This window comes from Falco punctatus, assembly GCF_963210335.1.
Source record: "Falco punctatus genome assembly, chromosome: 4".
NCBI lineage: Eukaryota > Metazoa > Chordata > Aves > Falconiformes > Falconidae > Falco > Falco punctatus.
Genome location: NC_137583.1, coordinates 7,255,824 through 7,270,293, shown reverse-complemented (window position 1 = coordinate 7,270,293; position 14,470 = coordinate 7,255,824). Strand labels below are relative to the sequence as shown.

Sequence of the window (14,470 nt, the reverse complement as noted above, 5' to 3'; positions counted from 1 at the left end):
CACAGAGAGAAAGATGCTGTCACAAGGGGAGATTTTTTAGTGAATTAATTTATTGCTTCATGTATATCATCAGTCTTTCCCTTATGGCTTCCCTTCACTGTGGTTTGAAAGGTGCATTGAGGAACCTCAAGTCATCTTGCTCCAACCTGAAGTGTAGCAGACGCTGATGTGCTTAAAGCTATTTGGAGCCAAACTGTTAGCTGCCAGCCACCAGCAGAGCCACCAATACCCGGAGCTCTGCCTCCCTGTGACCGTAGAGCATCTGGCACAAAAGTTTACCCCCTTGTTGAAAAACTCACCTAAGATGACTTTTTTCTGCACTGATCCCGCAGCACTGCAACTAGCCTGCTTATGGGTATCTAGTCGAGCCTCCTGTACCACTGGCACAGATGTGTCTAGACTGGCCGTGGCTGTCCCTGTTTGACTGCTGTCTAGTCCAGAGTCCATATGGTTACACAAGAAACAAGCAGAATTTGCTTTGCTGGTGGTGCTGGGGGAGCATGAGGCACAGAGGCTGGTATGCAGCCCCATCCCTGGCAGTGCTCTCCAGACTCAATTATCTTGTCTTCCCTGACTGACCCCTTCCAGCTCATGTACAGCTGGGGGATGAAGTTGGCCTTTGGTTTATTTACGGCAGCTTCATTTTTGTTCTGTTTTCCTTATTAGCAATGAGGAATGAATTCTGGTTTTGGCTTAATCAGAGTAATTGTGAGCAGGCTCATGCCTGTGCACCTGGAGGCTGTTTTTAAAAGCTGGCTGGTATCAGTGTTATGGTGTAAAGCTGATAAATCTTTAAAGAGAAGGTCACAGGGCTGCCTGCAGAGGCCTGACATTAGCTTCTACTGACAGTGATAGAAACTGGTGGTGTACGTCTCTGCGGTATCAAAGGAGGATATCTAAAATTCACCTCTGCCTGAAGGGCTAATCTCCTAAAGTCCTTATGAATGGCTTCTGAGAGAGGCTTGAGCAGGGTAGGCATTCAAGTTTGTCCCACACGCTGTGTCTGCCGTCCCCTTCCCCGCAAATAGCTTTGAGTCAAAGCTTTGACAGTGTTGTATGCATAGCTCATTCAGAAAGCAAACTGGTGTGTCTCTGCTGGACAGCTGTTAATTGAGACTTGCAGCGCTGAAAACCTGTGGCAATCAAAAATCTGGTTAATAAGGGGTTTTTCCTTTTTTCTTTCTAACCACATGAATGGAAACTGAGGTTCTTACTTAGTGACATGATCGCCATTCCCAGGCCTTATAATGAAATTTGAATGTTTAGACGTGGGACCAGAGGAGGAGCCAGCACTAGCAAATACCTGGTTGCTAGCGATGTCCTTGTCCTGGTGGAGACAGGCTCAAGTGTGGGACCTCTGTGGTTACATGCCGGCTGGAAGTTCATCACCCTTGTTGGCTGCTCTTCCAATTCTCTGTTTGTGTGAAGTTGTCCAGGATGAAAACCTGGGGTTTGTGCCTTGTAAAACTTTTCAATTAAATGCAGGATGTTGGAAATAGTGAAACAGATGCCTGTCTCTAATAGCACCAGCAAGACAAGGTTTCAGGGAAGAATATCTCAGAATAAAACCAGCTGCTAGAGCTGGGAATAAAGCTGACAAGAAGAGGCCCTAGAGATCTTTTTTCAGGTCTGAAATAGAAGCCGCTGAAGTTTAGGGAGACATTAATTGGTTAACCATCCTTAGATCTACAGCAACACTGCTGTAACAGCAGCAGCACAGGCATTTGCTAACCTTTTTCTCTGTCACTCCATTGGCATATGTTAGTCCCTGGTTTCCCTGCTCTCATCAGCCTTCTGCCTTTTAAAATGCAGAATGTTCATATAAAGACATTTTTAATATAAACCCAGAATTGACTTTACATGACAAACATTACTGTCGAATCTAGGAGGATAGCCAAAAGGCTAATGGAACTGATGAACGATTGCGTACAAGCATTTTTCAGTGTCCGGTGATCTACTGCAACCTGGAGTGTTATTTTCACAGCAGTCTTTCCTGCATCTGAACAAGAGAGAGGGTTCATCAAGGTATGCAGGGGAGTGCCAGTGGGAGCAGTGGTGGCCTCACTCCCTAGCAGTCAGGTGCTTGGGTGGTTTTGAACTATGCTTTCCCACAATGATTATCCAGGTTCCTTCTTTTGTTGTTCCTGACTGGATGAAGGACTGCACTGTAACTGCTCCCTGCTGGGAGCAAGGACCTATTTGCAGTATAGCAAATGATTCCTTAATAGAAGACTAGATTTGGTGTATTCATGTGATACACAATACCTTTGAGACCTCTTTGTCTAGCTTAGATAAGATATTACACAGCCCAAGACTGTGTAGAAAGCTGGCAGCAAGTGGTCCCAACTGGGAAGCATTTTCCCACAGAATTAGACAGGGCAAAAACTTGCTAAGCCTCAGAGACTGGAGCATTGCTCCTATTTTCCACAAAGCTGAGGCTGATTTGATGCACACTGAGGAGCTGAGTCAGAGCTGGACTTTGTAAACAGGTGTGAAGCCACTGCTGAATGGCTTTGCACCTGATTGCACCAGGAGGGGCTTGGCTCATTCTCCTATTTCTTCCTAGCTTGACTGAAAAGTTAAAAGTAGTGTTTGCTTTTGTAGTAGTAGTTTATACTGCAGACTGTTGGTAGAAAGTACCTAGGCACTGAAATTTTAGTGATAGATATTGCAATTAACATGTTTGCATATTTTTTTGTGTTGTTTTGTTATGCTCGTGAGGTTTGTAAAGGACCAGGGGATCCCATAAGAAGGTACATAATATAAATCTGTATTATTATATACCTTCTATTGTCAGCCTCAAAGAAATCCCAAATGTACTTCTGTTCTATAAGGACAACAACAAAGAATCAGGCCTCTAGGAAAACTCGAGAAAGCATTAAATAAACTTCTGATTTTGATAATGAAACTGCAAGGAGAGAATTCATAAGTGTGATGGACATGCCCTACAGCCTGTGCCAGCAGGCCCCAGATACCAGCCATGCTGAGTGGGCCAGGCTGGTACCCCACTGGGTTTGGATGTTTCTGGTCTATGCTGAAGATCTGTCCTTACGGTGAGGAGGCAGTGGGGATGGGGGGCGCTAAGGAGGCTGGGATGCTGGAGGCTGCAAGAGGGATGCAAGCAAGTCAATAAAATCTGGAAGAGAAAAGCCAGTCCCAAGCAATAGGAAGCAAAGGCAAAAGCAGCAATATCTACCCAAGAAGCCTCATGGAGGCATTTTTGGCAGCATTTCTAGGAGGCCACTGATTCCAATTTAACACAGCTCTGATCACAGCCTTTACCTGAGGCTTTTACAGGACAATGCAGCTTAGTGTTGCAATAAAATTGGGCTTTGAAATGCTCTGTGCAGCCTCTCTGTTGGCAGCCGTATCATCCCAACCATTAACACTGGTCCATCGGCCTTCTAGAAACACTTAGTAGTCTGGGCACAGTCAGCCCAGTTCAAATACAAACCCAGAGTGTTGCAAGTTTAATAGCCATAGGTTCTTTCCTGGACCAGTATGAACTGAACCTATGCTGGCATCAATGGGCTGTGCTGATTTGAACGAGTTCAGACCTGATAATAATGGTTTTTTGTTGTTGTTGTTTTTGAAAAAAAAAAACATTTTAGGAAATGCTGCTGCTAACATGGGAATCTATCTCCATCTTCAACATAAATGCATAGTTGACTTATATTAAATATACAAGTGACTAAATCGTATAGCAATAGCAGCATGCAATTATCAGCTCCTCTGTGCTCACTGTGCACTTCAGACTGGTGGCTCTGGGGGCTCATGGCTTAGCAGGGGCTACCCATGGGGCAGGAAAGCTCACACAAATGGGGTTTGGGAAACAGCAACCTTTTTCTCACAACTGAAATAGACTGCAGCACGGTGTTTGGGATGCAAGTTCATCTCACATGGCATCTGCTGAAGGTGTACAGCGCAGCTCTGGCTATTCGGTTAATTATGATCCTAACTGTATTTTCTTCGTGGAGTGAGTCCTGGGTCTAGGATCAAGCTCTAGGGTAATCAAGCTCTAGCATCACTGTCCCCACCACTGTCGCAGCCTGTGCTCATCCATTGTCTCAGTACAAGGGGAGAAGAGGCACTGGAGGTCTTGGCTTGGTTTGCTCTTGGTCCATGAACAGATATCTCACAGCACCAGGCTTTGTTATGGTCCAGAGGCCGGTTCCTCATCCTCGCTGGCTGAACCCTGTTCAGAAGACTAAAAGTGCCTCCCACCCCTTGAAGGTGTTTTACATATGACAGTTGACTCACCTGCACCCAAAGGCATGGATTGAAACCTGAGAATTTGTCTTGAAACTCAAAACAAAAACAGTGAAGCAGTCGGTGGTGGTTTAAAGACGTAGCTTTGAAGATAGGATTTTATCTTTAAAAAGGGTGTGTGTGGAAGAGGAAGCAAATGTCTGTGAAGGACAGCTGTAAGGAGAAGCCTGTAGCATTTATATTTGCAGTCCTTCCATTTTTTTTGCTTTGTTATTTGTCTGGAAGGTGATGGATAAATACACAAACCAAATAGTTGTTTGCTTTTAAAGTATTTTAATCTTTAGCTCGAAGGTTGGGAGAGCCCTGTATTGGCCTTAAGCCACATGTTTTGGTTTGGTTTTTTCTTGGGGGGTGGCAGGGAAGAATAATCCCCCCCCACCCCCCCCACCCCCCACCCCAGCCCCGAGGTGAGACTTATTGGAAAAATTCCTCCAAGATGAAACTCCTTTGGGCTTGGCATAGTTACACTGGGAATAAATGGGAATAAATGCCATTCATGGTGTACAGGGTGTTGGGCAAAATATATAGCAGCCCCTTTGCAGTGATCTCTCTCTTATGTCTAGCCTACCACACAGGGATTTCACAAATATTGCAGAACATAACTCAGTGCTGAAGTGATCCAACAAAATTTATTTTACAAATCTTTAAAAGACAAGGGATAAAAAGAAGGGCAATGCACTTAGGAGTCTGAATGCTGAGTGTAGAGAGCAGGTGGTTTATCTCCACTGAACAAAGTTCTGCAACAAAACCTGTCTGCATCAGCACAAACAAGAGCGGAGGTACGAGAGCCCTCGATGTCTTGGCCAGCAGTCTCTGAAGTCCAGGCAGCATTTCCTTTTAACTTTCTCATGTCAAGCCCATCCTGGCTTGCTGTGAGTGCTGTAGGAATAGTTGGTTTAAAAGTCTTGTTTGCTAATGACCAGTGACTCTATTTTAGGTCATCTTGAGCCTTCTCTCCAAATCTGCTCCGTGATAAGAACAAAACAAAAATCTTGGTTTGGCATTGAACAGAACAGTTTTGCTCTTTTAAACAGCTGTTACTGGGACAGCAGCTCCTTGCCCCATTCTCTGCTGGAAGCCGGGCTTGGTGTCGCTGTGGCCTCCAAGTCAAGACATGGGTAACAACATGGCTGGAGGACCGGCTTGGTGCATGGTGGAGAGAAGCCCCCTTTTCCATTTGGAAGAAGGGTGGTACATCAATAACGGATTCGAGGCTCTCCCCTATCTTTTCATTGCTTTGTTGGGCAAGTGATGGTACTGGCAGGGTCATGTACCTTATTTTCTGAGAGACACGTGTTCTGCCCTGGCTTCATTTCCATGATGCCAGCCAAATTCTTCTTATAGATCATGACAAGCTGGAAGTCAGTGAGTATCAAAACTCCTGTTAATATATAGAGTACTTTTATATGTTCCCATATCAACTTATCACCCAGTTAAAAGATAAGACACAAAAGAGCAACGCTGCCAAGGGAAGTGAGATGAGATTCCCATGCCACTGAATAAAATATTATCTTGTGTAAACCAGACCAAATGTGAGTCCTGAACCTCCATGTTCAACCAAACTACAGCTGTTTCAAAGCAGATCCAACAGCACTACGAAGTGCATTTTCTTTTTTCGTTTCTCCTAGACAAAACACTTATTGTGGAAGTGAAGATGGAAAACAAACAGGCCAGCCCATCAGTCTGCTGCTAGATCAAACCTGGTAGGAAGCCTGACTTCCAACTGGCTTGTTATGGTGGCCACAGGAGGTGAGACCAAAGCCCATCTCCCAAATTCCAGCTGTGCAACCAGATCCAGGAGGAGGCTGGTTCAGAGCAATTCCTCCCTGAACACACTTCTTTCTTCCATCAGGCAGTCATTTAACAGTTTCCAGACCCAAAAGCTATATCCACTGGACTTCTCTGTGAATTTGTCTTAGTTGGTGCAAAACCCAGTTCTGGCCTCTACAACAGCTAGTGGCATGTGGTTGCACAATCCCACCATGTGTGGAAACATACACTGTTAGTTAAGCTGCAGATACTGCTCCTTGTTGAGCAAACCACACCCCAAGACCTTGTTTATAACACGATGGGAGGGACCGCATTTGAAGTCTGTTTCATGGCAACTGAAATCATAATTAGCCCAGCTATCTTCATATGTTGCAAGATAATTTCTCTTCCGGAGGGGGTGGATGTTGAAGTATATGTAAATAGTCAATTAAAATGAAGGGCTCGTTACGGGCTTGCTCTCTAGCTGCCATGTGGTAGACAAAGTTTGGTAATGTATATTCTCAAGATATTGCTGCAAATTAAAATATGAAAAGGTAAAGGGGTTTTGGAGAACGGTCTTCTGCTGCTTTCTGGTTCACACGTCATCCTTTTCATAGGGAAAAGAGTCACAACTGCAGGACTTCTCGAGCTGGGTGTGAACTAAGCCATTAGTTTAGTGCAGCAAAGGCAACTGCACGGTCGTTTGGTTCTCAAGCATGGCTGAGAGAAAAAGTGAGTGACAGTACAGCAACCTTTATGATATTAGCTATAATTATAGGCTGCCGTTCTTTGTCAGAACAGGAGGAAAAATCAAATATTTATTTTTGGGCATAAATGGAGAAGCAAGAGCCTTTTCTTGAGTGTGAGTGCAGAGGGTGGGTCTGGTCCTGCACTCTTTAACAGGCTGATCTGAAAGGTGTCAGCACCTGCTCCTGTCCTTTGTCAGTAGATGCAAGAGACACAGTGATCATGTAGAAAGGTCCAGAGCGACAACACAAAGTGGCTGACTTTGGAGCTTTTTGTATTTTTAGCACTGCTGGTGGCTGCGATACCGACAGCAGAATAATCTGAGCTCCCTTCGAGTGAGAAATGATTCACACTCTGTAAAAATAAAGCTTGATGCAAACAGCTCTGTATCCTCTGAAATGAGGACTGCAGCTTTTGAACTTTTAAAAGGACCTTTCTTTCCAGTTCTTTAGGGAAGACTTCCAGGGTTTTAGTGTTAGTGTGAATTGTCTGTTTCTCCTGAATGGAATTTTCTGGAAGTGCTCTGTCTTGCTCTGGCCTGGCACCGAAGCTGAGCATTAGGAGGTTTTAAACATGGATCCAATTTGGCATCTTCAATACTGTCGTGAATTGTTCTCTGCCACTTCAGCCAGATGTTGGTTCCTTCAATGAAGAAGCCTGTAATAGTTAATGCTTCCCTCTGACCATTCCTCTGACGTGTAATCAGAGAGCCAGTGTAAGCTTGTGATACCAGAGCATCTTGTCTCTAGCCATCTGCTCTGGGTGCTTTTTGAGGCAGAGAGGAGAGCTATTTCCAGACAAGTGGCACTTAGTTTCAGTGGGAGAATCTGGATCTTTAGCAAAATGTTTTACATAGACTTGAAATAAAGAAGGGGGAGGGAGCATGAGTGGGAAAAAATATTTTAGTAACACTTGTGGTTTACAAGGTCTTATAATATTTCAACAAATGACATGCACATACTGTACAAAGGCAGCTGTAGAAACAACCTTCAGAGAGCTGATACCTCTTTTAATTAATTAATTACTTGGGCTGTATAAAAGGGCATTCACAGATGCACTAGGTGCACATGATTTTAGCACAAAATACTGGTACTGAAGCTCCACACCTTTGAAAGTCGTTGTTCCTCTCTAAACCCTTTTCGTTGTAGCGTCACATCGTACGCAAGGTCTCTCCTCTGAGGCTCTATCTGCACAGTGGGACTGAGGTGAAGGCCTGGCTTTTGCCCTGGGATCTGCTGGGGTGAGGTTGGATGAGGAATGCAGTTCTCACCCCGAGTTGTGCATCCTTGCATGGACACCCTGAGAAGAGTGGAGCAGCTCATTACATTTCCACATGCAGGCAAATACGTGCTCCTGTAAAATCAAGGTCGCTTGCTCGTTCTGTGCCTGCCCCATAGTGCAGAGCTGCTTTGCATGTGTTCGTGTGCAAGGCAGATGAAATGACTCCGCTCCAGGAATTGAAATAATGATTCAACTAAAAGTTTAAACAGAAGTTGCAGGATGGCAAAAAAGCCTTGTGTGGACTTTCCACTGTTCCTACAACTACTTATGACCTTCCATACAGTCAGATAAGTGGCTTTATCAGACCTGAAGCAGGAATCCAGCTTGTTAACAGAATCACTTCGGTTGCAAGTGACATTTCTTTCCTTTCCTTTACAAGCTTGATTACCACATTTTAAATGGCGACATTTATTCTGAGAAGTGTTGACTGAGACTTTAGCCACATCATTGATTTACGCACCAGATACCATCAAATTGTATTTGCATTAAGGAATGAGCCATAAGCAAGGAACTGGAAACTGTGGCTTAAAAGGTGAATAGCCTCTGGATATCTAGGTTCAGATCTTGGGTCACAGTTTAAAGTGAGTATTAACGACTCCTAGAGTCTACAAGGGGATGTGGGTTTTTTTGTTTGGTTGGTTGTTGTTGTTTTTTTCAATTCAGTTGACTAAACCAGTGCACAGTTGGCACTGTTGAAAACAAGATGGAGATGGGCTAGTAAGTCAGGTCAGACTTGGGGTGCATCTGCAGAGCAGCGTTATCTAAGGATAACTCAGATAAGAGGTTCAGTTCATCAATTGATTTATTAGATTTATTTGCTCATCTGGGACTTTGAGCAACCCGATCTAGTGAAAGATACTCTTGCCCATGGCAGGAGGGGTGGACTAGATGATCTTGCAGCCCAAAACATTCTATGATTTCTCTCCATTACAGGTACAGCTCCATAAGGAGGAGGACGATGCTAATGTATGGAAGCATATTTAGATTCTTCAGAACTGATTCAGTCCTTTCCAAAAATTGCAAACTTTGTCAGTTGATCATTAGAATGGATTATATTTCCTCTCTTGTCTCTCATTTAGAGAAAGGAAAGCTTAAAATATGCAAAAAGAGGAATAAGGAAAGCAGGGGAAAAAGCAACCTGTTACAGCTGTGTGCCTCAGGCAAACCTCATAGTGCTCCCAAATCACAGATCTTGTTCCAAAACATACAGACATGAGCATTTCTCAGTGAAATGGTTGTCTAGTTTGGGTGGCATGGGAAAGGCTGTAAAAAATGTCTATTTTCTTAGATATAACTTCAGAAAAAGAAATCCAGCTTGAGGTAGTTGCCAGTTTTGGAGAATTGAAGCACAAGGAGCTAAACCTTAGGTAAGTTGCATGCAGTAGAGAACGGAGATGGATGCTGAAAAGTCCTGGGCAGGCTGTACCAGGAGTACAGTAATGTAATCTGTAACATAAAGTGTATGTTATGTAAACCTAACATTTACTGTAATGTAAAGTATAGCTGAGAGTATGTGATAGGTAGGGCAAGAACGTTTAGCAGCTTCTGGTGTGTTTACTCTGGAGAAATTGTAAAATGGATGTTAGGGAACCTGCTTCATGACTGCCATTTAGATTAGGAAGCCAAGCAGATAAGTATTGGTGTAGAAAATGCTGAAATGCCAAGACCGTCAGACGTTTAGGCAATGTTCTTCTGGGCACCTACAGGACAAAGAAAACCAGCAGATACCCAGACATCTTATCAGAGACTTAGGAAAAACTCAGTTCAAGCTAAGCATATAGTTATCTGGGCTGTTTCAGTTCCACAAAGATTCCTTTAAAATGCAATTGCTTGGTTAAAATAATTTCTTTAGTATTTTCAGCATGAACAGAAATCCGTGGCTTTTCTCATTCCCCAAATCAGTTCTGAGGTATTTACTTCCTCAAGGGCAGGTATTTTATCACTGTTTTGGTTTCTCTGCCTCTTCTGCCTGTATGTAGACTGAGGGATGCTCCTGAGCATGTTAATTGAGGGGTACATCTGCAAGGAATTTCAGGACTCTGATCCTCTAAACAAGGCTCTCCCGGAGCAGCGATCATTGCCTGGCTCAAGTCAGTCCCGTCAGCTCAAAAATGGTAGTTAGGATTGGTGTTACTACAAGGAAGGTGAAATATATTGTCTTTTCTTTCACTGTGCTGCCCAGTGAAAGCTGCTGCGTGAAGCTAGGAAAGCTTGCATGTCAATCATGGTAGTAAAGCGTGAGCGTTGCTCTAGGTTGAGCCTTGTAATCAGCTTGGAGGAAAATTATTAAAACTTCTTAAGTATGTTCTAAGGATAACGTAGCCCTTAAACCTCCCCACAAATGTGAAACTGCTGAAGGGGATCTCTTCTTAAAAAGCCCTATATTAAAATATTGCAATCAATAATTGTGTGAGTTGCAGAGTAAACACCAGACAAAGTATTGACACATCTTAGCAGTGTCTTAGATCCCAACCAGCCTTAGAAATGCCAGTCTTCTCCTCCTGTTGTCCAGAATAAGTCTGCATGTTGGGCAAGATGGTCCAGGTCAGTGGCGTTCTCCTGAGTGATCAGCTGATATTCTTGGAGTCTAAATAGCACAATATTTGGAACAAAATCTGGGCTGCTAAGTCGGATCTCATCGCATGTTTGGTACCCAAGCCACTGCCCAGCTCCGGCAGCCTACTGGGTGGGTCCTGCCTGTCCCCCTTGGGCAGAGCAGTGACTGCATCCAGCACTTTCTGCAGGATGCTGGTACAGGCATGGCTCAGTGCTCTGGGGTTGCACAGAGGGTAATCTAGGTGCAGGAGATTGAAACTGAAGAACCATCCAGGCTTGAACATTGCTTCTTCCCTGATGCTGATTAGGTGATTAGCATGTAAGGTAGTTATCTGATACAGTGGCAGTTAAAGTCGTATCTATGTGGTGCTTACATAACTGGCCAAAATAAAAAGCACCGTGACTTCACAGAGAGTAACCATATAAGCTGCTTTTGATAATGTGCTGACGTTGTGGTGACACAAACTGGCAGCGTGTTCTGAGGGAAGTCAGCCTGACTGCTGCTCAGCTTGGGCTCTTCTTTGTGATCACCCTTGCTGGGCTTGAGCTCTTGCTTTTCATTTCTTTGAGACTGTGTTGCTGGTATTGAGACACTGATATTTCAGATCCTTTCTTCATTTGGACTCCTTCATAATTTTTTTCATTGTCCATGGAAATTGGTCTGTTCTAACACTGTCCTGGTTAGATCTCATTTCGAGCTGATGTTCAAACACACTCTACTGCCATATGAGGCCAGCTAGTGAGTATTTGCCAAGCAGAAGCTGGGCAAGCCACAACGGGCTGGATTTGAATGAGTGAAGTAAAAATGGAAATTACAGGAACATAATTTTGAATATCTCAGTGAGTCACAATCCATTTGTTAGCAACAGGATGCCTTTTGGAGATGAAAAACTTGGGAAGAGTACGGGAGATATCACGTCACCTTTGCTCACACTGAATAGACTGTCATCCTGCTGTGAGACTCCAAGAGACGTGTTGCCAGATGAGAGTTTTGCTGGCAGAGTTGACTTCAGAAGCCATGAAGGAATTATGTAGCCTGGGACTTGAAACACAAAGATCAGAGTACAGTTATGATCTATTCTCTTTTTTTTTAGATAGATCTGTGGTATTTAAAGAGAAAGAAGGATACAGTGTTCTCAGGTCTGGAAAAAGTTTTACTTCAGTATTAATCTGAAAGTAGATGGGAAGAAGAGCCCTGTCCAAATGAAGGTGGCTTTGTGATTTATCCTTTAAAAATCATCTTTTCTTAACAGAGACGCATAACATCTGTGTGACGATTAATCTCTGACTCTGGTTACTGCATGTCATTCATTAAAAAAATGGCTTAAAGTAAACATATAGTACTGCCTTGGACAGATTCTCTTTGGGAACGGTTTCATTTGAAGGCCCTGTGTCCCAGGCCCTTTTCAGTGATGACTTTATGGGAAATACCATTTTAGAGGTGTTACCTGGCAGACATGATCTGTTATCGCTGCCTCCATATCGGCCTGCTGTGCAGGCGCTCTGAGAAGGCACAATCAGGACTCGGCCTGTTTCTGTGCCACTCGTTGCCGTGTTTGCTCTGCGCACGGTCTTCAGAGGAATTTCTCCATAGCCACCAAGGACCGTGACTTTTTAACGTGTGCGTGGTGCTCCCACCCATCCAGAGCATTTGCCTCCAGCGACTTTGTTAATAGTGAGACTTCTGGGAACGCGGAGAATTTTCAATGAGCTAATGAGGAAGGAAGACACTAACCCCCTAGGTCTGATCCTGTCATTTTTGCTCATGCTCATAGAGTTCTGTTGACTTGGAGGAACCAGGAGCGCAGGCATGACCAGGCCATGCTGCTGCTGATACTCCTCTTGGAGCAGATACTCCTCCTTTTTGCAATGCGAGAAAAAGACACTTAGTGAATTCTTTACAAGCTGGTTCATAGTCTCAGTTAAGCAATGCATGCATTATTCATTAGGTTTATTATGACAGTTCCTAGGGACTGCATAAGAGTAAGGCTTAATTATGGTGGGCATCAGAGCCCCTGCAGCCCGCCCAGGTTTTATAGAAGAGGAGGGCAGGCAAGGCAGGGAAAGCGCTGATTTCAAGGCACTGTGTTACAGATTGAGCCCTGTTCTCATTTAGCATCGTCTGTGCTTGAGTGCGGTGTGAAACAGCAGCCCGATGTCTGTGCTCTGTGCTGATGTGGGGGCTGCGGAGAGCAGCGCTATGGAGTGTGCAAGAACATGACACAAATGGAGAGCAGAAGACTGCTCTGTCCCATGTTCCCCGCCCCCTCCTTTTTTTTTTTTTCTTCTTTTTTTTTTCTCCTTTCATGCCTGTCCCCTTGTTCTGATCTAGCTTCTCTTTGTGTTGTCTCTGGAAATCAGCTGGAAGACCTTGGTGAAAAGGTTACATCCAGGCTGTGGTGACTTAGGAACCAAGGCCAGTCTCGGAGGCCAGACATGGATGTGAGACGGGTTGTTGGCTCCTGGGCTCACAGCCTTCCTGAGGGCCAGGGGAACTGGGAGGGCTGAGACCGTTACGGGGCTGTAGTACTGTTTGTAGCTGGGTAATTTTAATTTCCATAGAGTGAGCACTAAGGCATGGCAGCAGTGCCTGTGGGCCTCGTGTAGGGTAGGGGAGAGAAGCCCTAGTTTTGGGGAAGCCAGCCTGCTGGACCCAAGTGCAAATTTTTGACATACACGTACAAATCTCTGCTTGACTCTGCTCTCTAGGTGGTGTGAGTCTGGATGAGCAGTGAGGAGGAAGCATCCACCAGCTTTACAGGGTCTTCCTCACTCCACGTAGTCCCATTCAAACAGGGCTGGGTGGTGACCTCCATAGTGCCATGCTGGGACGTGCTGCTTACAGAGCGGTACCGCTTGGCATGGCGCAAGCACCTGCAGTGTTGTAAGTGTCCAGGGGAGCTTATGTTCCCTTCATGGGACACAGGGACTGGCATGCCTTGGGACCTCATGCCTTGAGCACTTTGGAAATTCTTCTTTCGGTACCTCAAGGTGATCCTAACAGCAGGTGCAGGGTGACTGTAAGAGGCTCGTTTTGTAGAGTGCTGCTTGCTGCTGCTCTGGCTGCCGCCTGCCCAGGGGTTAGGCTGTCAGTGTGGTATCCACCCAGCCAAGCCTTCTTCTTCCTTCTGCTTTAGAGGCATCCAAGTTCAGTTCCCTCGGGCAGAGCCCATGGACTCAGAGGTGCAATGGTACAATGGCTCTGAACTCTGTCCCGATTTTGACACTCCTCCTTAAGTATATAAGGGCTTTTGATGTATAACCTAGGAATGTACCAGCTAGTGTTACTTGTAGCCAGATCTGTACGTTACAGCTCTTCAGGGATCTGTCCTTCATTTTTGTATTTTACAGAGCCCTCCAGGCTTCACACCTTTCTCACCCTGCTAGCTGTGATTTACTGTTTCTTCCTTAAAACAACCTTCTAGACCACAGAGGCACTGTGTGCTACAGCACATGCCTCTCGAAGTGCCACTGCTTCCCTGCTGTTCCTGCTGCAGAAACACCAAGAGGACCTCCCTGGGGGGTGCTCTGACCATTGCAGAGTGCACTCAGCTGCTGGGACGTGGCTGTGGGGATCCCTTCAGCAGCACAGGTTGCGTCAAGGTTGTATAGAGCATCCAGTGCTCTTGTGCAGGTATTGGAGTCAAGATAAGGGCGAGGGCTATCTTAACTACAGTTTTGCTGTCCTATGAACTCTACTGGAGTTTGGGAAGTTTGGCATCTCGGTATCCAGAAGGAGCTCAGCCCATTTTTTTAATGGCCTTTTCTTCTTTCAGTCTGCTGCTAGTACACTTGTAAACTAAAGAGAAAGGAATAAACTGGGAATGGCTCCAGTGGAGCCTATGGAAATGGGCAGATGCAAAGCTGG

General features: G+C 44.9%; 1 long non-coding RNA gene across 1 annotated transcript in view; it reads left to right on the top strand.

Moving 5' to 3' along the window:
* Positions 1–14,470, top strand: part of LOC308063404 — a 314,414-nt gene that overhangs the window by 96,620 nt on the left and 203,324 nt on the right. The window lies entirely within an intron of this gene.